Here is a 26,017-nt window from a genome sequence, read left to right as displayed (position 1 = left end):
ACGCCCCACTATGACAGCGACTACACGAGTAAATCAATCAGTTTTAAACGTTATCTGATTAACTTACTGATTGATTGATTGTTTGATTGATGGCTTGTTTGGCGCACTCCACACGAGTCGATTTGATGCGCTTAGCTCGTTGCGTGGCCATCCATATTCTGGTCAACAATTCGGCGCCTCCTGCCCAGCTCTCTAAACATTTCCTGCTCTCTCCTCTTGCCGCTGCTAACACCTCTAACAATTCCCACGCTTCTGTTTGGTTGAATCGTTGTCTGTGCTTACGCTATTTGATTTTTAATGAGCCCTCACTCAAATTGCTGTTCCAGTTTCGAAAGCTCCATTTGATGGAAGCTCCGGGCAGGGGTAATTTGATTTATTTAGCATAGGTTTACTTTATTGCGGCATTGGAATTAAAATTGTGTGAATGTTGCCACATTTGTTTATGAATTTCATTTATTTGTTTATTTGTTTTACTTTATTATTCCCCTACTCGACCTTGCGCCGCTCAACGACCATTTCGAATATGTTCTGATGTCATCCTCATATGAATTTATGTATTTAACATGTTTTGTTAACTAAGTAGAGTAAACATATTTTTAGTATTATATATTTATGTCCTATATTCTATATTCTATATTCTATATTTTATATTCTATATTCTATATTCTATATTCTATATTCTATATTCTATATTCTATATTCTATATTCTATATTCTATATTCTATATTCTATATTCTATATTCTATATTCTATATTCTATATCTATATTCTATATTCTATATTCTATATTCTATATTATTCTATATTCTATATTCTATATTCTATATTCTATATTCTATATTTTATATTCTATATTCTATATTCTATATTCTATATTCTATTTTCTATATTCAATATTCTATATTCTATATTCTATTATCTATATTCTATATTATATATTATATATTCTATATTCTATATTCTATATTCTATATTCTATATTCTACATTTTTTATTCTATATTCTATATTCTATTCTATTCTTTATTCTATATTCTATATTCTAATAATTGTTCATGAACTATTTCAGTTTTTAGTGTACTCCAATTAGGTCTAAAATAATATAAATATCCAATATAAATATATATAGAAATCAATTCTCAATGACAGGTAAGCCTTTAACCTTCGACTTAACTTGGGCATTGCCCAGATGCAAAAGTCATCCTTGTCGCAGGGACTACATTTGTCTTTCTGTGTCGCCCGCTGTCTGTTTTTCACTTTTATATACTTTTTGAAAATAATGCAAAAATAAAAACATGGTAAATAGCTGTGTAAGTTATTTAGACGATTCGGCTGACGCTGTGGGGGCGTGCGGATGCCAGAATCATTTGCATTGGCACAACACAACAGCGGCACACAAAAAGAAATTCGTACAGTGAAATCCCGACTAATGAACGGCATGCCTAAAACATGCAAAAGTTTGCTAAGAAATTACTATGGAATTCGAACGGAGTAGGAAACACTCTCTTCATATTTGTGAATTTAAAAGGAAAACCGAAAAAATCTGCAGTATATGCATATACATATCTGATTTTTTTACATCGAACTATATTAATTTTCCCCATTTCTTTCACGTTTGCCTCTGAATATTTATCTTATGAATACATTATCTACTTCTTTTATCTTTATCGTACGTTTTAGCGAGCTCATACTGTATGGTAATCAGATAGCTCGGCAGCGGTACGACCTTCACACCAAACAAAACATGTAAAACTCTCCAGGTGCTGCCTCGGCGAGAGCTCTGAGCAGGAGGCAGGGCTGAGCTGCTGTTTGCCAACAAAGAGCATGTAAAATCATCAGGTAGATAAAAAGCCATAAAAATAGAACAACATGTAGCTGCAGCAGTAGATGTTTCTGCTGCTGTCACTGTTATAGCTGTTGTTGCTGTTGTTGTTGTTGTTGTTGTTGTTGTTGTTGATGCCACAGCATCAACACGGAAACAAATAAAAATCAACAGGATTAAATATGCAGGCGTGCCTGGCTATGCAATTCTCTCTCTTTCTCTTTCTGTCTCTCTCCCTCTCTCTTGCTTTCTCTCTCTCTCTGTATTTGAACAATCAACGTTCGTGCATATCTTCTCTCTTTCTCTCTCTTCATCGCTTTTATAGCTGGTTCGCTCTCTTGACGAGCTTTGCCCGGGGCTCGTTTAACAGCCTCGCCCGCCTCTAGCTCGGCCCTGGCTAAGTCTCCGTCTCCAGCTGCGTCTACGGCTACGGTTACGGCCATGGCTACACCACAGCTCTGGCCCTACACTGGCCAATCTGTAACATTTTGTCATGGATTTTTATGCAGTCTTTTCGTAGGTGGCGCCTCGTGTTTCGGTGTCCATGTCCTTCGCATGTTTTACCTTGAACGCAGCTCAGGCAAATTCAACAAGTTATATTGCGTCAACTTCAAAGCCTAACTATGAAAATACCCTGCACTTGTGGCTATGATGTGTAGAGAATATTTAATTGACAAATAAAATATATGATATATATTGATATATATTGATATGATATTCTCTTTCTCAAATGAAGTTTTATTCACGTTTTATAAGGTTTTCCATTTGTATTTGCAATAAATATGTTGTAATAACATTTACAATATTAATAGTAATATAATTATTTCATGATCATATCAAAATTAAATATATTCATATAAATTAATTTATTCAGTCAATATTCCATCAAAGAAATTATTATATATCAATTTAATTTCTACCAATGGATGTCATTTTAATTTTTCTATATATTTCTTTGCAGCTGACTCGAATTACTTCACTTCTATAGCTCGTTTCCTAGCAGTTCACAAAGCGTATCTTTATTATATTGCAGCTCGCTTCTCGCTTCCTTTAGTGGTCGATTACAGGGTATTTCATCCCCGCTCAAGTTTCTATATGGGCATGCGGGCTATGTGCCTTTACATTTAAAATTTATTTCTCACGTTTCGCTCGGCTTGGCAAAAAGACATTTGCGGAAATGGGCCACGTTTTGCCCGGTCGGGCGTCAAATGAGTTGGCACGGCCGCCATTTTATCAGCCCCTGGCCATTTGACAGGACCTCCGGGCCACCATTTGAGCGACGGAGTCGAGCAGACAAGTGGTGTGCGGCCCACAATGCTAGATATTAAATATTTAAACCGCCAACGGCCTTTCACAATTAGAGACGGCGCGCGAGACGGGCGCGCACCCAGAAGTTCTCGCAACTGCCTCTCGAGTCGTAGATGTGGCACTTGAATTGAAAGTCGAGGCAACACTTTGAGCACAAAATGAAAACGTTTCCTGCGCATAAATTCGATTTCAGCCACATGCCACATGCCACATACCACACGCTACACGCCGCATTTCGAGTGCTTGCAACTTGCATAATTCATTCGCTTTGTCAATCGAAGTTCGCACCAGCTCGCACACACACATACACGTCAAAGAGTGTAGCTGACATTCTCTGCGGTGGCTCGACATATTCAAGCATTTGGCACGTGTCTACGTCTATGCAGCCACGCCCCTTGTGCCCCTCGAGCGACATAACCGAATTAGAAGTTCGCTTGCGCTCAGCAGGGCGTATGCGTGATATGTTCTACACGATGCAGCACCCTAGCCATTGCTCGACGCAGTTGCATCAAACAAAATATTGTTGTTAGCTCGCAGCGAATGTGAAACATAAGAGGATATAACGGAGCGCACAGCATGTGAGTAAGCGCTTATAGTTTTCTAGGGAATTAGGTAAATATTGAGTTAGCTCAAAGAATGACAGAATATTTTTGCTCGCTGTTCGAGCTAAGTTGGGCTTGCCTTGCTTCCAATAATCTCTGAATTCGCAACGTAGAATTGTGCAATTTAGCTGCTCATGGTCTTAATTAAGCCCTCTCAGAACAATTGCCATCAGCAATGCTTTGCCCTTAAACCTGGCCGAGCCACAGGCACTCCAAGCATGTACAAACTCAAAAGCCACAGAAACTGTGTCCTTGTAACTCTCTCACACACACGCCCTCTTTCTCTCTCTCTCTCTCTCTCTCTCTCTCTCTCTCTCTCTGCCTATCTGCCTATCTCTCTCTCTCTCTCCGTCACTTCCTTCCCTTTATCTACCACACCCTCTGTTCTGTCCAGCTTATCAATAGACGCTTATATAAGCCATTGTAGAGCCTCGGCGCATTGTACGTGTTTGGTTCTATGCAGACAAAACATTTCGATGTGGGCCTTGTAATTAAAACTGCATTCAGCATGCTGTTAGATGTATGTACACTGAGAGAATGAGGGGACGGAAGGTGTGGAAATCGACTAAAACGTATGTCCCCATTGTAGAGGATAAAGCCTATTTTGCAAAAACTTTTGAATGGACTCGTGAGAGGCAAAAACTGCATGAATGACGAATTTTGGTTTAGTTAATGGTTCATAAATATTTTACAAGGATCTTAAAATACAATTTGTATATGTAAACTATGATTTTTGATACTTTATATATACGAAATTCCGTAGTAAAAAATTTCGGCAATCGCAATTCAGAAAGCAATGAGGAACTTACTTCAAAATAAATACATATTTCCAGTTTCTAAATATGCAGAAAATGTGTAGAGAATTTTCCGCTGTCACAAAATGTTTTCAATTTCATTATCTCTGCTTTGCAGCATAATTAAGATGCCTTTTCTCTGAGCTCAACTCCTTCTGAGAATGAATACAATTAAACTTAGCATAATTCAAGCTCTGACAATGTGAAACTGAAGTCCATAAGCATTCACCCACACTTCACAAATTTTGCAATTCGAAATGTTTTCCAGGAGCTGCGATTCAAGTCAGGTATTTGGATTGTTAGGGCGGCTGGGCTGGGCTGGGCACTGGGTTTGTGTGGCGACGTGTCACATTTCAGGGCTAGTTATGCGCTATTTAACACCGCGGCATCAAATTAAATTCGCAGCCAGCCACAGGATTCGCACGCGCGCGGTAACGGTTCGCATATCAATCATACGCACCGTTAACGCTGCGCCAAAACGCGCTTGAAGTCATTTCACACGCACTTTGCCACTGAGTCTTTGCTGGCGACAGAGCACAATTTAATGTAGATTTATAAAAACGGTTCACTTACAATTTCAATTTGGTGTCGACTCAGATTCCACCTCCTGCTTGCGAAGCTGCCTCCCCAAGAAAGTTCTGTAAATGCAAAGAAGAAACCAAATTGTATAAGCATAACGCAATTTGCTGTGCTATCACATTGATTGAGTGTTAAATGCAGTCAAAAGGTAAGCGCAGGTGTGATACTTGAATATTGGAGTGAAATAATACAAAAAGCTTTGAGTATATTGTTTCTCTAGCCACATAAATTTGTAGAATAATATTTGCTGTCATAATAGAGCTTGTTGAATGTAATTTTTAATATTTAAGCACTGATTAAGCACACTTCATTTGCCAATTCAGACTGAGCAAACAGGGCGTCAAAAATATTTATTTCTCTGAGTTTATTATTTTATTTCATTTTACATTTTTTGCGCAAGCTGTATTTATTTTTCATATTCAGTAAGCACGAACGAGCGCGGGCGTCTGTAAATAAACATAAATAATATAATAATGCGTAGCGGGCTGCACAATATAAAAGAAAATATGTGCCAGGCCATTGCATTTGGACAAAAGGCTCAACATAATTTGCATGACAGGATTTGCGGAGGACGTTGCCCAGAAGCGAAACAGCAACAGCCACGGCAACAGCGCCAACAAACGAGTGTCACAACAATGCCAGTTGCCATAAAATGAAAAATCTCCCAGTAAACTGCAAACAGCAGCCACAACAACAACAGCAAGAGCAAGAGCAATAACAAACAACAGGCTGCGACAATTTTCGTGATTTATTGCGAACTGCTCCTTGCTGTTGGGCAGGGCAGAGCACTCGCAGTCGCAGTCGCAGTCTGGCAGCTTTTGGGTCCGGTTCGCAACTTAGTTAAAAGGCGTATTTCCTGGCCAGAGACCCGATGCCGATGTCGATGCCGGTGCCGAGGCAGCAACAGACACCGAAAGTAATTTATGGGCCGAGCCCAGGCGCTGGCTCCCAACAATGCAGCCAACAATCTGATTAGGTTTTGTCTCTACTTCTGCCCAGGACAATGCTGTTAAGCTCTCTTTGTGTGTGTGGGCCAATTGAAAGGATCCTATGGCAACCAAAAGAGATGCGCAACACATGAATTTCTCGTCAGTGCATGCTATCGGGTATTGATGGCTGCATGTATCCTGCAGGCAAATCACATTTTCGAGCATTGACATTCGCATTAAACTGATTGAGGCATGTCGCAGTTGATAAAAGCTGATAGATAGTTGAAAGAAGATGCGTTCGGCAGATGTAGCAGTAGATACATATATACAAGCAATTTTGGTAATTTTTAATTAGCAGTAGATTAGCATCAATCGCAGTGCAAGTTGTTGTAGAATAAGTATTGAAACTCGTTTTAGTAGTAGTATAAGAAAGCATATTAAAGGCGTTATTACTGTCGATAGTAATCGTAATTAATGGAATTACTACTGATAGTAGTAATAGTAGTGAAGTTGTAAAAGTAGAGAAGATGTAGTAATAATAGTATTATATTTCCTATAAAGTAGTAGCAATAAGAGTGGTAGTACAAGTGCAAGTTTAGCTATAATTGCAGTTAATGTAAATTAGTGGTAGCAGGAGTAGTGAAAGTAGAGCTGTAATAATAGTAGTAGTAGTAGTAGTAAAAATATAGTAGTAATATAAATATAGTAAGTAAAAGTAGAACAGTAGTAGTAAAAGTAGAACTGTGGTAATAGTATAAGTTGCGAAGTAATGCAACTGTAGTAATAAAAGTTAGTGTAAAGGAAGTAGAAAGGAACGAAAAGTATAGTAGAAGTAGTAGTCATACTATAAATGCAGGATAAAGGAAAATAATGATACATTTTAGTAGCAGTAATTTACTACTAAAAACCATTAAATGGTACAGATAGTAGTTGCTGCACTGAGTGAGAAATAGTAGTGACTGTCGAAATATATAACTTAGAATGAGTAAAGTACAAACAATAATCTAAAAATAGTACTTGGCTTCTATTATATTACAGGAAATCGGCTACCTGTAGTTAAATACTTTTGTTTCTTTTTCGGAATTACAAATCCCTACTCATATAATAGATGCATACATAAGCGACATGCACTCGCGTTGACGGGGCACAGATATTTTTTGCCTTATGCAACACGGTGCTCCACATAAGCAACACGCCAGCAGCCGTGTGAAACCTGTTGTCTAGGCAACGAGTCCTGCATTTCCTTCTGCAGCCTCTCGCTCCCCTTCCCTTTGCCTCGCACTCTCTTTCGGTCTCTTTTGATAGTGCACACAGAACCCGTAATCTAATTCCATGAACTTGGCAGTTGTTGTTATTCAATGGTTTGCCGGCTTTACGGCTAACAAATTGCGCAACATTTGTAAGCTTTTAGCGCTGGGACATCGTCACATTGAGGCCGGAGTGGGGAGTGCGTAGGTCAAAAGCAATTCAGTTGCCAGCTTGTCCACTTCGAGAGTTTGGCACTTGGGCGAAAGTTTTATGTGTCGCTGCAACAGGATCAAAGTTATTGCATATCCCGGCAGCCCAGCCGGGGGACAAAAGCTAAAGCAAAAGCAATCAGCATGCAAATGCATTTGGGGACAGCCAATATATATTCCAATAGAATCTGTAGAGCCCGGGACGCCAGTTGATGGAGCAGCAAGCGAGAAATATCGAGCACAATAAGCCACTGAGACTGAGACCGGGCGACAGCGATTCCCAAACAGCGCAACAAAGTATGCAACGGTATTAAAATGCAAATACCCTGTAATAAACGCGAATCGATGAGGAAGGCATGGTACGCATATTCGATTACAGTTCAAAGTACAAAGAGGTTTGAGAAATGCAATTTTATTAAGCGGAGGCGGTAGACATTTTTCTCATATAAAGAACTCAGCGAAATACGCTGCTGCAAATACCTCGAACTAAGCCACTTCGAGCTCCCATAATCTCTCTCTAATTTCAATCAAAAACATAAACATAATATATCATGAGAAACATGTACAGGATATCTTTCGGTGGGCACTTCAGATTATCGCCTGTCGGTGTTCCTTTCAATTGCATTGTTCACTTTAGAGATCTAGGAATAGTTGCAACTGTGTGGCCAAGCCGCACTCAATGCAGAAGAACAAAAGATTTTTGCCGAGCTGCAAGGACAATTGGAGGCCTGCGACCATATTTCAAGGATACTAGCTAGACGCAACGACACGAGGACGAGGACGCGTACGAGGACGTGAACTGAGGCTGAACCAAGCTTAGAGGCTAAGGCCAGGGTTGAGCACCGGCTGCAGCTATGGCAAGGTTACTGCTGCTGACGGAAAAGCAATTCCGCCGGGATATGAACACGGAACGGAGAATGACTAACGGCAAACTTATTGAAATATGAGCGAAATAATATCAACAACAAAACCTGACACTACAATAATACTTAATAACAGTCATAATAACATGGCACGCACAGCTTGGCCAAAAAAAAAGAATGACAACTCAGATGGAGTATGCCGGGTCACGGCGCAACAGCGTGCAATGTGGCGTATACGCAACGAGCCAGAACATTTAATACTCACTCACGAAAGTTTAATGAGTATATTAGTTTCGTGCAATGTCAGTCCATCCATCCGTCTGTCTGTATGACGACGCTTTTAAAGCAAGGGAAATTTTCAAAATGAATGAGTGAATGAGTGTTATGCAGTCGGGAACGACCGACTGTAACATTTTTACTTGTTTGTGTCCAATTTGTGTACAAATTGAAAGCAAACAAGTGAGAGTGGCTTAGATTGAGATATGTTAAAGAGGAAATGCCCTATAAAATATGGCAACAGATAACATTTAATTATTGTGTCTTTATGGACCTCAAATCATGGGCGTTTACATCGGAATGGAAAATATGTTTAAAAAACAAGGAACAAATTTATGATTATAAAAAATTAGAGCAGTTAGCAAATCATTCATACTCATATCTTAATAGATAACAGTAAATATTATTCTTATTGGCATAAATTTACATGTTTATTCAGCCTCATATTAAAATATATTCAGGGTTTATTAATCATTTTATCGATAACTTATGTTATGAAACTGAAATTCGAGCTTAACTAGGCTAACTTTGTAGATCAAGCCTCACAGCAGTTGAACAAGTTGTACAATCTCTTACGGACACAACTGCTGACACCCCATCTGAATTCTTATAAAAAGTTTCAGCTAAAGCGTATAGAATAAGTCCCGTGATACAGCAGGTAAATAGGTAGGAGATAAAACTTTATGGAAACATGGCAGCACGTTTCGTTCACACTGCTGGCCAGCCCCTAGTTTGGCAGCCAATTATGGCCAGAAGTCGGGCCAAACGAAAGGTGTGCATATTCCCTAGCACACACAAACACACTTACACGCATACACAAACACACACACACACACACAATGAGCACCAGAATTAGATTCTATTGGCAGCTGTGAAGTGAATATTTGCCATTAGATTGTACAAACAGAATCGTTGAGAACTGTTTATCCACATACCCAACAAATTTGGGCTGTTTGCCCAACGCTTTGAATCGTGTGAATGTTGAGTAAATAAAAATCGTATTCGTTTATTATTCGTCAAGTTCCCATGGCATTCAACTACTTTACTGTAAAAGCAAATATTGCCTAATCGCCGTGGGACTGTACGAAAAAATGACAGCTAATTGGATATCTATTTAATTTAAAAGAAATGGAATTTACTTCTTGGAAAATTTATAGATTAAGAGCTCATTTTAATAGAGCGTTAAGTGTCATTAAAAAGGTATAAGACATGAAGTGGAAATGAGTATATAAAATTACATACTATGTAAGTATATTCGACGTTTTGAACTGAATTTGAAAAATTCTAGATAGTTTTTATATCTTAAATTTATTTAAAAACTGTAATTAAATTTTTATGACTTACTTCTTGTAAATATGTAGATTAGGAATTGTGTTAGTAGAATGCTAAACGTAATTAAAAATAATAATTGAAATGAAAGTTATCATAAAATAGTCGACGTTTATAATAATACTACTTGTAATTTGAAAAAGTCTACAACTAATAAGAATGAATCAATTACCAATTAATTTTAAATCTAAGTACAAAACTAACTCATCAAGCCATCCAGTTCCCTTCTAAATACGTATCCACAATTGGAGAGCAATAAAAACACACTTCGCCTACAACTTGACTCCTCGAAAATCCAATTGGATTTCAATGAGAAAGCAAACCCAATATGTCCAGAACTGGCTCTAAGTCGTTAATGAAGTTTGCACTCGCTCCCTTAATGGGCATCATCTTCATTATTAGTATGACATGATAATAATATAAGCTAGCACAGTTTTGGCGCTATTTAAGAGATGCGAATCTAAACTGGAGGACGCAGCATCGTTGGCCCGGCACAGGTCATCCTGCCGACGCATCCTGTCGTCCATTTTCACCAATTACAGATGTCTGGCTGGTCCCTGGGCGAACATAACTACGATTCGGGCATTTCACGCTATGCGGGCTCTATTAATGGGACGAGCTAACAAGGGGCGGCCAGCTGGGCAACAGTGCAGCGGGCGTGGCAGAGGATATCCTGCGTAGCAATCGAGCTGAGACTTTGTGACAGTTCTCTATGTGTTTGGCTGCTTTTCATTTCCTTATTTATTCAACAAGTTCCGCTGCGAACGGCCAAACTAGGACTTGGCGACACGCACCAAATGGTAGGACCTTCAGGGCGAGAGCGCGATGAGGGCGACGGCGGAGAGGGGCAGACGAAGGCTTCACAGGCAGTTTTATGTGCTTATAATCACATTTTTTTTCGGTATTTGTCGCTACTCGGCATCGATTTGTTCGACATTTGTTGCATGCCACAAGGACACGCATACCTTACCGTTGCCTTCCCTCGCCCCCCTCGCAGCCCACCCGGCCACCTGTTCCTTGCGTGCCTTCCCTTTGAGTTGACTTTTGGGCCCTTTTACTTTAGTGGCATTTATTTTGTCACATGTTATTTATGTCGCCGGAATGCCTAGGACGGACTTGGAGCAAATAGTTGGGATGGGATTGGGGCAGGTCGGTGAGCGGTGAGCGGTAAGCGGTAGGGGGTTGCGGTATTCGAGGAGCTGTAAGCCTGTAAGTGCGTGTTTATTTGCTTGGCCGCGCTGTGGCAGTGGCTTTTGCGGGCCTGGCTTAGAGGTATTTTCTTTTTCGGCACCTTATCGAAGCGCTGCAGCAGCCAAAACCCCGGTATGCTTGTAATGGGAACAAGGGTTTCTCGCATCCGAGTGTATCTGAGTGAGTCTGTGTGCGTGCGTGTGTGCGTGTGTCTGAGTGTGTCTGAGTGTGTGCTTATGACAAACTCATTTAATATTTATTAAATTTGTGCGCTCTCGTGTTTCATTTTCATTTGGCACGTACCAAAACACGAATTTGTTTAGTTTGCTTTATTCGAATGCCCTTTTGCTTCACTGAGAGTCTCATTAGTTTTCTCAATTGTTGTCGGCGAGCACATGACTTTAACAAATTACTAAACTATTTATATTTCTTTGATTAAGTGCTCTCAAGTTTCGGACTTAAAGGATTGACTACTCTGCAATAGCATGAAAAATTAGAGAAAATGTAAAACATATTAATAAGTTCATCCTCTCTTTTATTTATATTTTCGGTTGTTATAGTTGGTTAAATGACTGACTAAATCTCATTATTTATTTACTTGCTTGCAAACATTTACTTTAAGCCTTAAGTGTGTCCAGCTTAAGCTTGTTTTATTTTGAAAGAGTTTGTTTCGTTTCCTTATTTTTTTAAGTCGGCCAACATACCTGGCTGCAGCCACGCCTCTCGCCGTTTCCCTTTATAGCTAACGCCTTGGCTACGCCCCTGGCAACCGAGTTATGCAATTAAAAACTTTGACCAGATCTGTAAATAGTTTTCCAACATTTTTTCCTCTTTCATTTTAAGGGCTTGAAAATAATAATTAAGAAACACGCCTGCGGCAATAACAAAACACATGAAATTACTAAATAAATGTTAACTGAAATCCGCTTTAAAGAGTCGCTTAAACAGGTGACAAAAACACACACACGAACCAGGTAAGAATGAGCAGGTGAAAAAGCCCAGAATTTCGATTAAGGCAAAGGCAATAAAAAAGAACTAAACGAAACAAGAGCGTGTGCAACAGCCATTGAATAAATACGAATACGAATATGAATATGGAAAAGAATCTGAATGTGAATGCGAATGCGTGAATATGAATAACTATAAATGAGTGTTGCGTGAGTATAAATGGAAATAATGAAATAATGAACTGTTGAGAAGGTTCCCAGACAGATCGCATCGCACATTTTGTGGTTGGACTTTGTTGCCCCCCCTCTATGTCTCTCCCCATCTCTTACTCTCTGCCTCTTACTTTAAAGATTTTTGACTACTGTGAACCTTGCGATTAAGTACAGGGCAGCTGCTATTGTTGTATATTCACAGTTCATTCAACCTGCAATTGTTGCTGAACAAGATTTTCGATGCCGAAACTGACACCGGCTAAAGAACTTTTGAGCTAACGATGTGCGAGGGAGGAGGAGCGGAAGCGAGGGGGGAGTAAGTGCGAGAGTTTTACTCGAGAGATAGAGAGACGTTTATTAAATTATTTCGTGAATGACTTTCATCCCAGATGTATTACAGTGATGAAATAATTGAAATCTAATGAAGTGAACTTTAATTAAATTTTGCTTCATAATTTGCCATAGTTCTATATACAAATGAAAATATACAGCAGCAAATAATTATCTACAAACTCTAGAAAGCATATACATATATAATTAATGTACAATAAATGAACATATTACTAATATTCTACAATTAGTGGAACAAAAAGGCCGCAAATATTTGCCCAGTATTGATTGAATTTCCGAAATTTGCGCCACGGCCCAATGACCTGGCAATGGCATTTATGTCATAAATGTTTTGATTTAAGCTGTAAAATTGTACATTGAATAGTATTTTCAGTCTGCGTGTTCACTGTCTAGCTTAGGGTGTTTCTGAACTCATCACGCGCTTATATTTATACCAATAAACAAATTAACGCCAGCTACGCCAGTTAACATGAATATATGTATATATATTAAAATAAACTTGCAAAGGATATTTATTTATTTTCAGGCGAGGGTTTGTCAGGGTTCATATAAGTATTTGATATTCCACCTTCCGGTTTCCCACAATAATTATACATAATTATCATTATAAATATAGATGTTCCTAAATATTTTTTCCATATTAAATTTGAATAGATTACCTTTATATATATATATTGACTTGATTTGATTTGCATTTATTTTAAGGTTGTCACTAAACTAATTTGACCTAAATATTTCTATTTTAATTATGTATCACAAATTATATAAACAATTCATTACTCTTTCCCTCCACCATTATTTGTCATTCAAGTATTAAATAAGATACCAGATATACAAGAATTACATAAATATTGTCCGAATCAAAGAATTATTATATAAAAGAGTATTATATTCCTATTGAAACATTATTTTGTGACAGTGAGATTTGTAAACTAAATAATAATAATAAATTTTGAGCGACTCTTAGACCAAATTTCTTTCAGCCATTTATATTGTCATTTAACATGGAATAATTAGATGTGGGGCTTCACTTTGAATTATATGTTAATCAAAAACACACGTCATCAGCGACCTATTCTGTGTTAGCAAATGCTAACAAATAAATGCATATGTATTCTATGATACAGACACAGATGTTTTATGGGTATTTGCCTTTATACTTGTATTAGATGCGTACATGGCGAGCAACATAATTTGCATATGAATACAAAAATAAAACAATAAACAAACTTGCAAACCAACTAAGCTGAACCAGCCCAAAACTCATTCAACGAACCAGAACCAGAAGCAGAACAAGAACAAGAGTCCGAGTCCGAGTCCGAGTCGGAGCCGGAGGCCGAGCTAGACCGGGAATGAGAGCGGGAACGAGAACAAGTGCAACAGGCAGCCGGCTCGATAAACGGGCCAAGAGAACAGCAGCAACAACAAGACATTTGGCAACAGCTGCTGCCTAAACCCCAAAACAACAAGCCACACCAAAGCCAAGTAAGAGTGCCTTAGATGGGAGCGTGGAACTTGCAAATACCCTACAAATGGAGAAGTTAATTTTGAATAATGGGATTACTTCAATTAAAATGTAAATCTTAAAAAATAATAATTTTTACTAAATTTTATAATATTCCAAATTAGAATTAGAATATATTAAGTTCCATTTCATATTAGAAAAGATAATGCATAAGTCTTAGCTTTCAATTTGATATAATGAAAATAAAGTAATCAAGTCGCAATTTCAAGTTTGATTTCAATCCAAACCTTATATAACCTAAGGTCTAGATAACATCCCTTACTCCCTTAATGATTGTTGCAAGCGTGTGGAGCAATCCATTATGCCTTAACTTGGCTATATCAAATGGATTGAGGGTATTAGCAAACAAGACAAAACAACAACAAAGTAAACTCGTTGCACTCGACCAAGTGCCACAGTGTCGGGCTCCATATCCAGCTCCAGCCCCGACTGTTGTCTGCTGGGTGCGTTGATTCAGCTGCTGCTTCTTCTTCGAACCGGGGAACTCTTGCCGGTCCCCGCACTCTCGCAACATCTTCTTCTTCTTGTGTGTTGCGCAACAAGTTAGCTTGGTTCGCTTTTTAAGGCCAAGACCAAAAAGTCAAGCAACTTGCGAGCAACGGTTTCCAGCCACAACATGTCATTTGTTGTTGTTGTGTTGTTGTTGCTTCTGCTGCTTCAGCTGCTTCAGCTGCTGTTTATTCACTTGACTTCTAATGCACTCATAGGAAATGGGGCTACCAGTGGCAACCGGCATCGGCAACAGGTAACAGCAACAACAGCCAGCCGACTCTGTTATAACGATAACAGCAGCAGCATAGTAGAAAACAAGTTAGGGACAAGCTTGGCTAGAGAATATCCTGTAAATAGCTGAGCAACACGTAATCGGATAGACTTAGCTCCCAATACAACAACAAAGTTAAGAGAGCAAAGCTGAAAAATATCTTCTTTATATATTTTTCTTATCTGAAATCAATTCTCTATTTTCATATGTGCCGAGTTCCACTTGATAATGTATACACAATTCTTCAACACAGATTTGTACTCCACGTCCAGTATACCTCACCTATTGTCATCAATTGTAGGGTATGTCAACAACAGCAGCAGCGGAAGCAATAAGATTCTGTCTTTTATATGGAGCAGCAGACGAGACGAGTCAAAAGTGCACTGGGATTACGTACATATGTATGTATGTATGTTGTACGCTATAAGCCGGGGAGTGGAGCGGAAGGAGGGCGGTCAGAGTAACTTTTAGACAGACGCTTGAGTAATGCCAATGGGCTCGTTATGCCCATAACGGATGTGCGTATGCGCTCTCTTTCACACCCGCTGTGCACTCAAGCCGAAGCTAAGCCGCTTTGACGTGCGCAAAAAGGTTTCGGGCGCATTTTGCTTGTAAGTAGGTGAGCTGCAGACGATAACCGGGGGAGGGGAGATTGAGGAGTTGCGGCAATGTGTCGCGAATTACCGCTATAAAATGTTTAGTACATTTAAGGGATTGCATCAGACAATTGTCCATTAATTGACATGACACAAGAGTTCTTTAATTAAAGAACAAAAACTAGGTCACATTTCTACAATATATCGCTGCGGATGGAGTCGCAGCTGGTTTGATAGATGAACGGATATAAATTTAATTGCTTCTAGATCAGTTTGAGACAATTAATTGCAGAAGTGCATAATTTAAATAATAATCTTTGATAATTATTTGTAATATAATTTAGCTCTATAATAATATCGTATTAATCAGTTGATACTTAAGTGCATTAAACTTTACATGTTTTTAATTTAATTTTTTTAAGCTAATTGATAATAAATGATCTTTTATATAAATATCTTTTTTTTCATGCGGTCCTTTATTAAAGCTTAAATTTAAGTTAAGATTTTCTTGCTTGCTTTTTGTTTTCTCTCTCTCTCTCTCTCTCTCTCTCTCTCTCTCTCTCCTCTCTTTCTATGCGTTTTGCATCCACCTCTATTTTTGTCTGTGCGAGCAGCACTTTCATGGGCTGCTAAAAGGGTCAAGCTCAGAGCAACTTAAGGAGACGCGTTTTGGCTCTTCATTTCGTTAATTCCTCCCCACCGCCCTCTACTCTATATATAGCAGAAAATGAGCAAACCAAAAGACAGCCTGTTAAAGCCGTAGCATTAAAAGCAAAAGCGACAACAACGGCAACAAACAACAGCAACAGTTAAGTAGGCGCAGCACAAAGCAGAGAGCAAAGCAAAGTCAAGCCAAAGCTGCTTACTACTTGGTTTGCGTTTGTTTCTGCTTCTGTTTTGGTTTCGCATTGCATGTGTGTGTGTGCTCGCAGTATGTGTATGTGTGTAAACGTGTGTGTAAGTGTGTAAGTTGTTGTTGTTTTTCTAGTCGTTTGCCCAGTATGTCAACAAATTTGTTAGCTGATTAGAGAGAACAGATTGCGTAGGTAAGTCGATGTGTGTGTGATTTTCTGATTGCATGTATGTATGTGTGTGTGTGTGTGTGGGTCTCAGCAAGAGGGTGTCCTACAATTACATTGCAAAAACACAAAGCGCAGCAGCCGTTTCATTTTGTGTCCCACTGTAAGTTTGCACAACTGTGACTTATTTGTATTTGGATTTTGCTTTTGGAGCGGCGACACGACGCATTGCATAACCGCCACAAAAATACAACTACAGCAATAGCAACAACAACCATAATACGTCCAAAAATACACCCACAAAAACAGAGGCAAACGCAACCGGTTTTCCATCTCTATCTTCATCTGCGTCTCTGCCTCTCTGCCTCTCTCTCCATCTTCGCCGTTGTTACTGTTGCTTTTTGTCTCGTTTTCGGCAAATAAAAGCAATCAAATATATAACTGAAATGAAGCAAAACTTCAATTGTATTGCAGCTGCAGACATTGCGGCCGCTGCCGCCAGGGGGCGCCACGCACGTTAACCCACTGCCCTCGGTTCGTTTGCTAACGACAGCGCGCAATAATTATGCCAATTGAAGTGCAATTCATAGGGTATCTGGACTATGCCAGTCAGTTGAGTGAAGTGGTAAAACAATAACGAAAAAATAGTATATAGTATAATAATATAATATATTTAAGTGCATGTATAATTACATATAACTTGCTTGTGGTGTTATTAACTATTGTAATCTTTATTGTTCATTGTATGTTTCTCTTCCACATCCGTTTCATTAGAATACGTATTAAAAACTGCTGACGTTTTCATTGTGAATAGTGGGTATGTGTGATGCGAATACAAATAAATATGTGTATTGACTAGTGTCTTTCTGTTTTTGACAGGGTATGCTGTATTCGCCTTAGCTGCTCTTAGCTCTCTTTCTCTCACTTTTCCGCTGTATTTTCTTGTCCCGTAATTTTACGGCACGTTACATTTAACTTTGCCTAAAAGCAAGAAACGGCAAAGGCTATAAAAAAAATGCAAAAAAAGAACTCGTTTGCTGCTGCTGCAACTTTTTTGTTTCTTTTGCGTGGCCGCCGCAGCGTGTGGCGAGTGCGTGCGTCCGCAATCAGCGGCCCCATCAGCCGGTCTCTCAAATGGCTAAGGAAAACCGTCAGTGGAGGCCGCCTTTGGGCCATGTTGTGCCTCTCAGTTGGCTGTGGTTTTTTATCTTTTAATTTGCCTCAGTTTGTCCAATGCAGAAGGCGGCAGAAGAAAATTCTAGGGCTGTCTGCGACGCTGTGGCTGTTGCTGCTGCCACTTTTTGTGGCATCAACTTTTGCAACTTTCACAATTTGTGCTAAGTGCGTTCTCTGATTTATATGACACGAGAGAAGTGGCACGGAGGGAAGTGGCCCGATAATGTCACTCGCAACAGTCTTGCAACAAAAAGTCGCGAATGCAGCAGCCCCTGCCCCACCCAAGTGAAACTTGTCTACTTTAAAAATAATTGAAAAATACTTGAGATGGAGCCAGATTCAAGCTTTAACATTTGCTAATTCAAATTTTCAATTAGTTTTTCCAACCATATGGTACAATACAAATTTCAAAAAGCTACAAACACACATATCCAATTATTGAGTTTCTTATGGAATTATTTTAGTTTAAGAACATTAGAATTAAGCAGCAGAATAGCCTTGGCATAGGGATTCTCTGAAATCCTTCAACAACTTTCATTAATATCCAAATTATCAGAATTGCAATAATCCCTGCCTAACTTCAATGGCGCATATAAGTACTATAATGAAAACTTAGAACTTCCAGATATTTCTGTCGGACATCGTAAAATTTGCGAAGCTGTGTTTGGAAAGCAGCCAAGCATAAAACTTACTTTTTGTTGTCGGTGGCAAAAAAGTTCAAGAATTTTTAAATGGGAGAAACTTTCACTATTCATAGGAAATATATCTGCCCAGTCACTGTGAGCAATCAACTGCTCCTAATTGCCTCATTAACGCACACAATGGAACGAAGGCAAACGGAAAATGAATTCATCTTGGCCAGGTAATTAGAACAGAGAAAAAACGCAGAGAAAGACAGAAAGAGAGAAAGAGACAAAGACGAGCAAAAATCGCATTTCATGCTAGCAGGGCGAAAACTTCAGCAATTATATTACAGTTCTTTTTAGAGAGACCTGCTCATAATTTATCCCCAGATCTATATCAAATATTTTAGACACGTAACACGCATCAGGTATACCGTATACATCACCCAAATGAAAACAAAATAAACTGTTAATTGCGTTGACAATGAAAACGAAACGTAAAAAAGCCAAATTACAAAAGAAAACAAAAATAAGATTTGCTGTTGGCTTTGCTTTTTGTTGGCTCTGTCACAATTGGGTGCAAACTTTCCACGCACTGTGGCTGCATTATCAAAGTCATGTCTTGTGGTCTTTCCGCTTATTAAACACTCAACAATGCACAAGTTTACAAATTGTTGGACAAAAAGCAAGTTATAGCCAGCCAGACTAGTGGATACCCTGTGGATGGTGTTTGGAAATTTTTGATACTCTGAATGAAAGTGACTGAAATTAGTAATATACATATTTACTTAGGTCCAAAATCTCCATATATAGAGACTACCTATATCTGCATATCACATCACCTTAATCAATAATGAATGAGATGGGATGTAATGAAACATTACAAAGAATTTATACCAGCTACTTTTTAATTTCATATAGCTCCCATAAAATCTTATTTGAATATCAAATGTGTTATAATTCTTGTATATCGATTGTATTAATCGATTCTGTTATAATTCTAGCATATCTATTGTATGCCTAATCCGGCAGCTATCGATTTCATACGATTATATTCCAGAATTAAAGCGTTTTTACTTAGTAAACTGTTTTAGATTACCCCACTTCCGATAGGGTATGCAAAACAAACACACTTGCCTTGGCGACAATTTCTTTCAACACTTTCTTGAGCACGCAACATCAACAACAACAACAATAACAACAATTTTTGCGGCTCATTAAAATGAAGCCAAATCGCACACAAATTCATAAGAGCCACAAAAATAAAAAGTTGTCTTTGCAATAGCAGTAATACACACATAAATAATAGTTTTAACAATTGCACGCACACCTACTGCACACCTGTTTTGGTAGGTGGCCCTTTGTCAACTGCGGTCGTTGCAATTGGCCAATGCGTTAACCACAAATAGGCAACATGAATAAAGGCTTATTCGAATATATATGTTTATTTATATATATATTTATGTCTTGTTGTGCCATCCTCTGCAATTAGCAAACATAATTGATAATAACAACTTGGCATTGGGGTTTTTCTTTGTCGAAACTTTTTGCAATGCATTTTACGTAAACGTTAAGCTTAGCAGTTTCCACTCCCCCTCCCTTCCACCAGATTTTCGCAATGCTTGGCGTAGGTGCCTTCGGCTCGCCTTACAGTCGCATCGTTTCGTCATCCCCATCATTATTATTATATTTATCAACTATTTACTCAGCTCCACAAAGACACGCTCTTGACTTTATTATATTTTAAGGCTTAGCCTGATCCAAAAGCTCTGCTAAGTCAGCGGGCAATCAAGAGCACAAGTGCATAGTTGAAGTACACATTAAACAGATCGTGGGAAAGCATTATTATATAGAACCCATAAGCATTCGTGGAAGTAATTAAGAGAGGTAGTTAAGCCAGCTAAGCTATACAATAAGCAGATATTTCGCACTGCTCTTGACTTTGTCTAGTCTCTTCACACATTCATAAAACTGGGAAGCAGAACTTATGGTTCAAAAAATTAAATATATTAAATTCTTTCTCTATATAAATGGATGCATTTATATATGATATAGTATTATAGTATATTGATGTATTGATACTTATTAATATATTAATGAACAAATATAATGATATACCTGATGTTTCAATGTGAGTTGCACTTAACTGAATTAAATAGCTTTCCAGATATTAATGATATTCATATAAACTCAAGTTGCATTCATTTATTGTAATGCCCTTCGTAGAGTATACTTAATTAGATATTGCAGCAGCGAAGTTTTGCGCCGCTAGCTAGCTGGATGACAACTTATTAGAGCGTGAACATGGTCATAAATTCTCATTCTAATTCTAATTACATATTAACGCAGTTGGTGGAGTGGAGCAGCGCGAAAAGTTTTTGTAAGTTGACAGCGGGTAAGAAGTGGAATTAATTAGGAAAATACTTTTGCTGGAAGCTAAAAAATTGCTCGAAATCATATTTCATTGAAGAGAGACGAGCGCAAGAAGAAGAAAAAGGTAGTCCGACCTATGATGCGGGTTCGCGCGTCAAGTCTCACTGTGCTCCGTCGGGCAGCTAATTAAATAAATCTTAGCCTGGGCTTTCGTCACGAGCTGCATTACGCAAGCTGAAAAGGAAAAACTTCTTGTTTGGCCAGTTTTTACCTTTTACGGGGCGGCGATTTACATAATTTTTTATATTATTTCATATGATTATTATTATTATTATTATGTTCATGAGTATTATGATTATTGTTTGCGCCTTGTTTGGCTCGCGGCGATAAGCGCACGTCACATTTTGACGTCGTACCAAACCACGCTTGCCAGAGGCGAAATCCAATAAGTCTTTGACTTCAACATACCCTCTACTGAGAATGGGAGCTAATATACAGAGATCTTTAATATGCAAGCGATGATTTATATTTATACTTATACAAATTATAATTAACCATATTAGTATTTGATTAGTTCATAAATAAACTATACCATCCATATGGAAAATATAATCAGTATTAAGAAGATCTATATACGACTTTGTCAATAATCTAAGGAGTACTAAGGACTCAGCTTAAAATTCAAGTCTATAGAACTCTTCATAATATATAAAACAAAAATTAATTTAATCTTGAATGGCTGGAAAATTGTCAGGTCTATTCATGTAAAGTAAATTCACTGAATCATAATTGCTTTCCCTTAGTGCCATTTACTTAGATATCACAATTTCAATATGCCCGCTTGGTTCATTATTCAATGGGCATTAAAACCGGCTGCCACCATTACGTCTATGGCATTAGCTTTTACTCTTGGCTCTTGGCTCTTGGCCATGCGCCAGAAACGTAGCCAAAAAATAAAACAAAAATACCAGAGAGAAACTGGCTCATTCGCCGCTTTGTTATCTGTTCTTCTTCTTGTTCTTCTCGCGAATTCTAATTTAATAACGAGCAAATCTACAAGTTACTTAATATGTTTAACTTTTGGTTTCAATGTCCGCTTAAAAAAAAAAAGTTAAATCAAGCAGTAAATTTAACTTTTTTTTTTTTTTAGAATATTCTATCAAATTATCAAAAAAAAAAAAAAAAAAAAAAAAAAAAAAAAAAAACATTTGATTGTATTATAAAATTCAATAAGTTATGAGTGGGCGTGTGGAGGCAATCATCAATAGGCTTTGATTCAGCAAAGCTGTTTGCATGCTAACTAATTCCCGCTTTATTCAACTCAATGAAGCTGAAATTAGAATATTGCTTGTTTCTGTTGAGGAAGCGAATGACTTTATTAGGAATCGAATCGGCGGTCAATAAATAAAAGCAGATAACATTAACATGGTTTACATATAAAATTATATTAGATTTTATTATATTATATTATAAAGATATATAATATATAATCTTTTATATTGTACCATATTATATTATATATGTTATATTATTATATTACACTAGACTTGTAGGTTAATAGACTTCCTAACTTTATTTTGTTTGTAGAAATACTTATTTTTTTGTAATAAAAAGAAATACTGCAGCATTTTTTATGTTTTTATGTTAAATCTTAAAAATATACGTAGAAATAAATTTCTGTAATTTTTAAAATTGGAGTAAAATGTTACTATATTTGTACGTTGATTAATTTATATTTACTTTAATTTTTGTTTTGGTTTCTTTTTAAATAAAATTGTTCATTCTATCATATATGTTCATGATAATTAATAATTAATAGTTAATTTATAATTTATTTAAATAAAAATTTTTTAAACTAAATTTAAATTTATATTTTTCTGTCATTAAATTTGGATAAATTGAATTGTTTCATTTAAATTGTATATATTTTCTGGCTGCAATCAAAATACTATTTAAAATGGGCGCTGCGTACCGTTACTTACTGTTATTTATTTATATTATTTTAGCAACATTGTTAAGCCGCTGCGCAATTGCTTTTCCTGCTCCTGCTCCTGCTGCTGATGCTGTGCACGTGCCAATGGAAATAATTTAAATTTATTATGCCGGCCAAATAACGCGGAGCCGTGCATTATGTATACGCAGCGAGCAACTTGCCAGAGATGGGTACTCGGGTGTGGCGGTTGCCACACTACGGTTGCTGCACTACGGCTCATATTTTGTGTGCTAATTTGCAGTTGAATGGCGCTTTAATGCAGCACCATCGCGTTGCATTGCCTTGAGTAGCCATGACATCGCCCAAAGCTATGCGGCTCTCCACCTGGCCATCCGCCCCCTCCCCATGGGCCAGGAGCAGCTTCACGTTACGTGACATGACAGTAATTAACATAATAATCCATTTTGCAGCTCTGGGGCAACCACTGAAAAGAGCAACGCCTGTTGCCCGTTTTGATGAAATGAAACCCTCCATGTGGACCTGCTGCTCCAGCTGGAGCTGGTGAGCTGCAACTGGGTTAACAAGCTGGGCGTCTGCAGGTTAAGCCGCTACATCACGACCGGGGCCACGATTCTGGGGGATTCTGGGCGATTCTGGTCTCGGGCACGTTCAATTTAATCGCATATTAGATGATGCTGCAGCACCAATCCAATAAATTGGAAACCAACCACGCTCTGCTCGCCACTCCCTATCCCCTCAATCGCCCCGTCACTCTCAGCTCAACAAAATGCTGACAGAATTTTCTAACCCACTTGACTCTCTGCCCAAGAGCAGACCGCGCACCCAACCAGCTCCGATCTTCTACTCACTTCTATTTTTATGTGCGGTTTCTAGCAGAGTCTCCTCATGACATGGCAGTCAATTGACACGAACTATAAATTGTTTAGTAGTTTCGGCTTTAGTATATATAAAACACCAATCCACTTTGTATTTCTGTCTCTGTGTTTCATATATCGGAGTGCCCGAACTAAGAAGGCTAACAAACAGAAATTATCTTGCTTCATTTTAAATAATACATGCATTCTACTAACTTTGCTATTGACTAAAGCTTACTAAAGATTAAACTGTCTAGGAACCTTTAAGAAAATCTAAAAATTTATAACAAAATTCAAAAAGAATCTATTATTTAATATTATTATTCAGTATATTGTAAATTTAATAAATTTAGGAAACTAGAATATTCGTTGCAAAAATTCAATCCTCAAAAAACAAAAATATTTTTTAAGTGATTATACTTTGCCCTAGTATCTATTTAACATTTCTCAAACGAAAACTCACAAATATTATATTATGAAAAATATATATATAAAAATATATTATTATAAAGTCCAGCTCTGAAACCTTTCGCGGTTGCAAAAAAAGGCCAAAAATTATCCTGTAGGCTCGTATTAAAAATAATTTAATCAATAATTTAATTGCCAGGCACAATTTTTCGCACATAATTTTCGCGCAGAGGCAACAACTTGATTATGCCAATGAAAAAGTCATAATAAAATCATAAAAAAATATAAAAGAAAAACAATGAAAACGAAAAAAATATATTTGTATGTATAACAAAAAAGCAGAAGTAAAAGCAACGCATTTTAAAGGCCAATTTGCATGAGCCAGAGACAAAGAGACGAACAAAAATTAAAAACAAAAAATGAGTCTTAGCCGGGGGCCATAAAAAGAGCCCCACTTCTTTTGTGGAGCCCGGGTGGCCTCTGATGGCTTCCTGTCTTGGTTTTTGGCTTTGGCTTTGGCTTTGGCTTTGCTCGTAAACAGTTTTGCAGCCAAGCTGGCGACACGAACGAGAGCCAGATAGTCGCGACAGTTGACTGAAGGTAGAGATTGGGACTGAGACTGGGACGAAGACTGAGAAGAAACCTCTGCTGGTTTGGACTGTGGGAAATGCGTCTGCGTGTGCGTTTGCGGCCGATGTGGGTGCGTGTTGGCGTGGGAAACACCTCCGCTCGATAGATATCGGCAGCATAAACAATATACAATACATACATATATATTTTCTATATATGTATATGCATATATATTTTGGAATTTAATTAATTTTTGCCATGCTATTTGGCATTGTGTGGCCATTACACAGCCGACCCGCTCAAATTGGCCAAATTTATAACAAGGCACGACCAAGGGCAGCCCAACAGTTGGCCGAGAGGACACAAAACACGCCAACAACACGCAATGGCGTTAATTGCTGGAACCAACTTGCCCATCCGCCATACTCCATCCTCCATCCTCCATTTCCCATCCCCAATGCCAGCTGAAGAAAAAAAAAAAAGAAAAGAAAAGCAATCCCATGGAAAATAAAGGAAAGCAGTCGACTAAACTTTGCGCAGTCATCGCGTAATTAACAAAAACAATTTCCAGGTATATTCGAAAATTGTTTACAAATTTTCTTGTTTGTTTTACCAAAATAAAGGACAACATATGCTGATCTGAAATATTATTTAGTGAATAATAATTTGTTGTTTATAATTAATTGAATCAGATATAGAAATTATTGAAATGTGGAAATATATATTTGATTATTATTATTATTTTTTTTTTTAATGAATTTTTGTAGTTTTTAATCATTTTCTTCTTTTAAATTCTGAAGCAAAAGCTTGAATTTATAATGCCAGCAGAAAGTAAAGCTGTTTTAACTAATTACATTATTAAGAAACTTGAATTATCATATTTTATTGCACCCTAATTATTTTTTGATATCATTATAAATTAGCATAGAATGTGAAATTGGTTGCCCGTTCTTGTGCTTATATATATATATATTACATGCCCAAGTGCTGCTGGCCAAAGACAAAAGTCCTTTGTAAAGTTAATTGTTTTGTGCTGTCGCCGCTTTTATGACCCAAACTTGGCAAACGCAAAAAAAAAAAGAATGGAAAACAATTGAAAAAGATGGCTAAGACCAGAAGGCAGCAGGCAGCAGGAGGCTGGTGGCTGGCAACCAAAGCAAGGCTTAAAGCAGCCAACTGTGTGGCTGACAGAAGAGAAAATACATTTACCCATGAGCTATCCATGACCAAGGGCTGCCGCAGACGGCCTTAACTGGAAGGCTCATCTGCTGCTGCTGCTGTTGCTGTTGCTGCAGCCGCAGCTGTCGATCTGCATAATGAAATTGCCGCACATCAAGTACAGTTACTTTGGCCACGAAAATTGCCAGCCAGACAGACAGCCAGCTGGGAAGCTGGGAGCCGGACGCTTCCAGAGTGAGGCGAGAAAGAGTTGCAGCAGCAGCAGCTGTTGCTGTTGCTGTTGCAGCAGGGCAATAGGCCGTCAGGAAAGTAGAAC

General features: G+C 38.0%; 1 non-coding gene across 1 annotated transcript in view; it reads right to left on the bottom strand.

Annotated features, from left to right (window-relative positions):
- Window positions 1-4,495: 4,495 nt before the first annotated feature.
- LOC115563253 (uncharacterized) overlaps window positions 4,496-26,017 on the bottom strand; it is a 46,534-nt gene continuing 25,012 nt past the window's right edge. Inside the window, exons 3-4 of the transcript XR_016196362.1 lie at window positions 5,100-5,164; window positions 4,496-5,049 (exon numbers count right to left, since the gene is read on the bottom strand). This is a non-coding gene — a transcript (uncharacterized LOC115563253). The remainder of the gene's footprint in view (window positions 5,050-5,099; window positions 5,165-26,017) is intronic.

The sequence above is a fragment of the Drosophila navojoa genome, chromosome 3, assembly GCF_054131105.1.
Source record: "Drosophila navojoa isolate 15081-1374.11 chromosome 3, UAZ_NAV_1.0, whole genome shotgun sequence".
In the NCBI taxonomy this organism is placed as follows: domain Eukaryota; kingdom Metazoa; phylum Arthropoda; class Insecta; order Diptera; family Drosophilidae; genus Drosophila; species Drosophila navojoa.
Note: the sequence above shows the minus strand (reverse complement) of the source record. Positions and strands in the feature narration are given on the sequence as shown.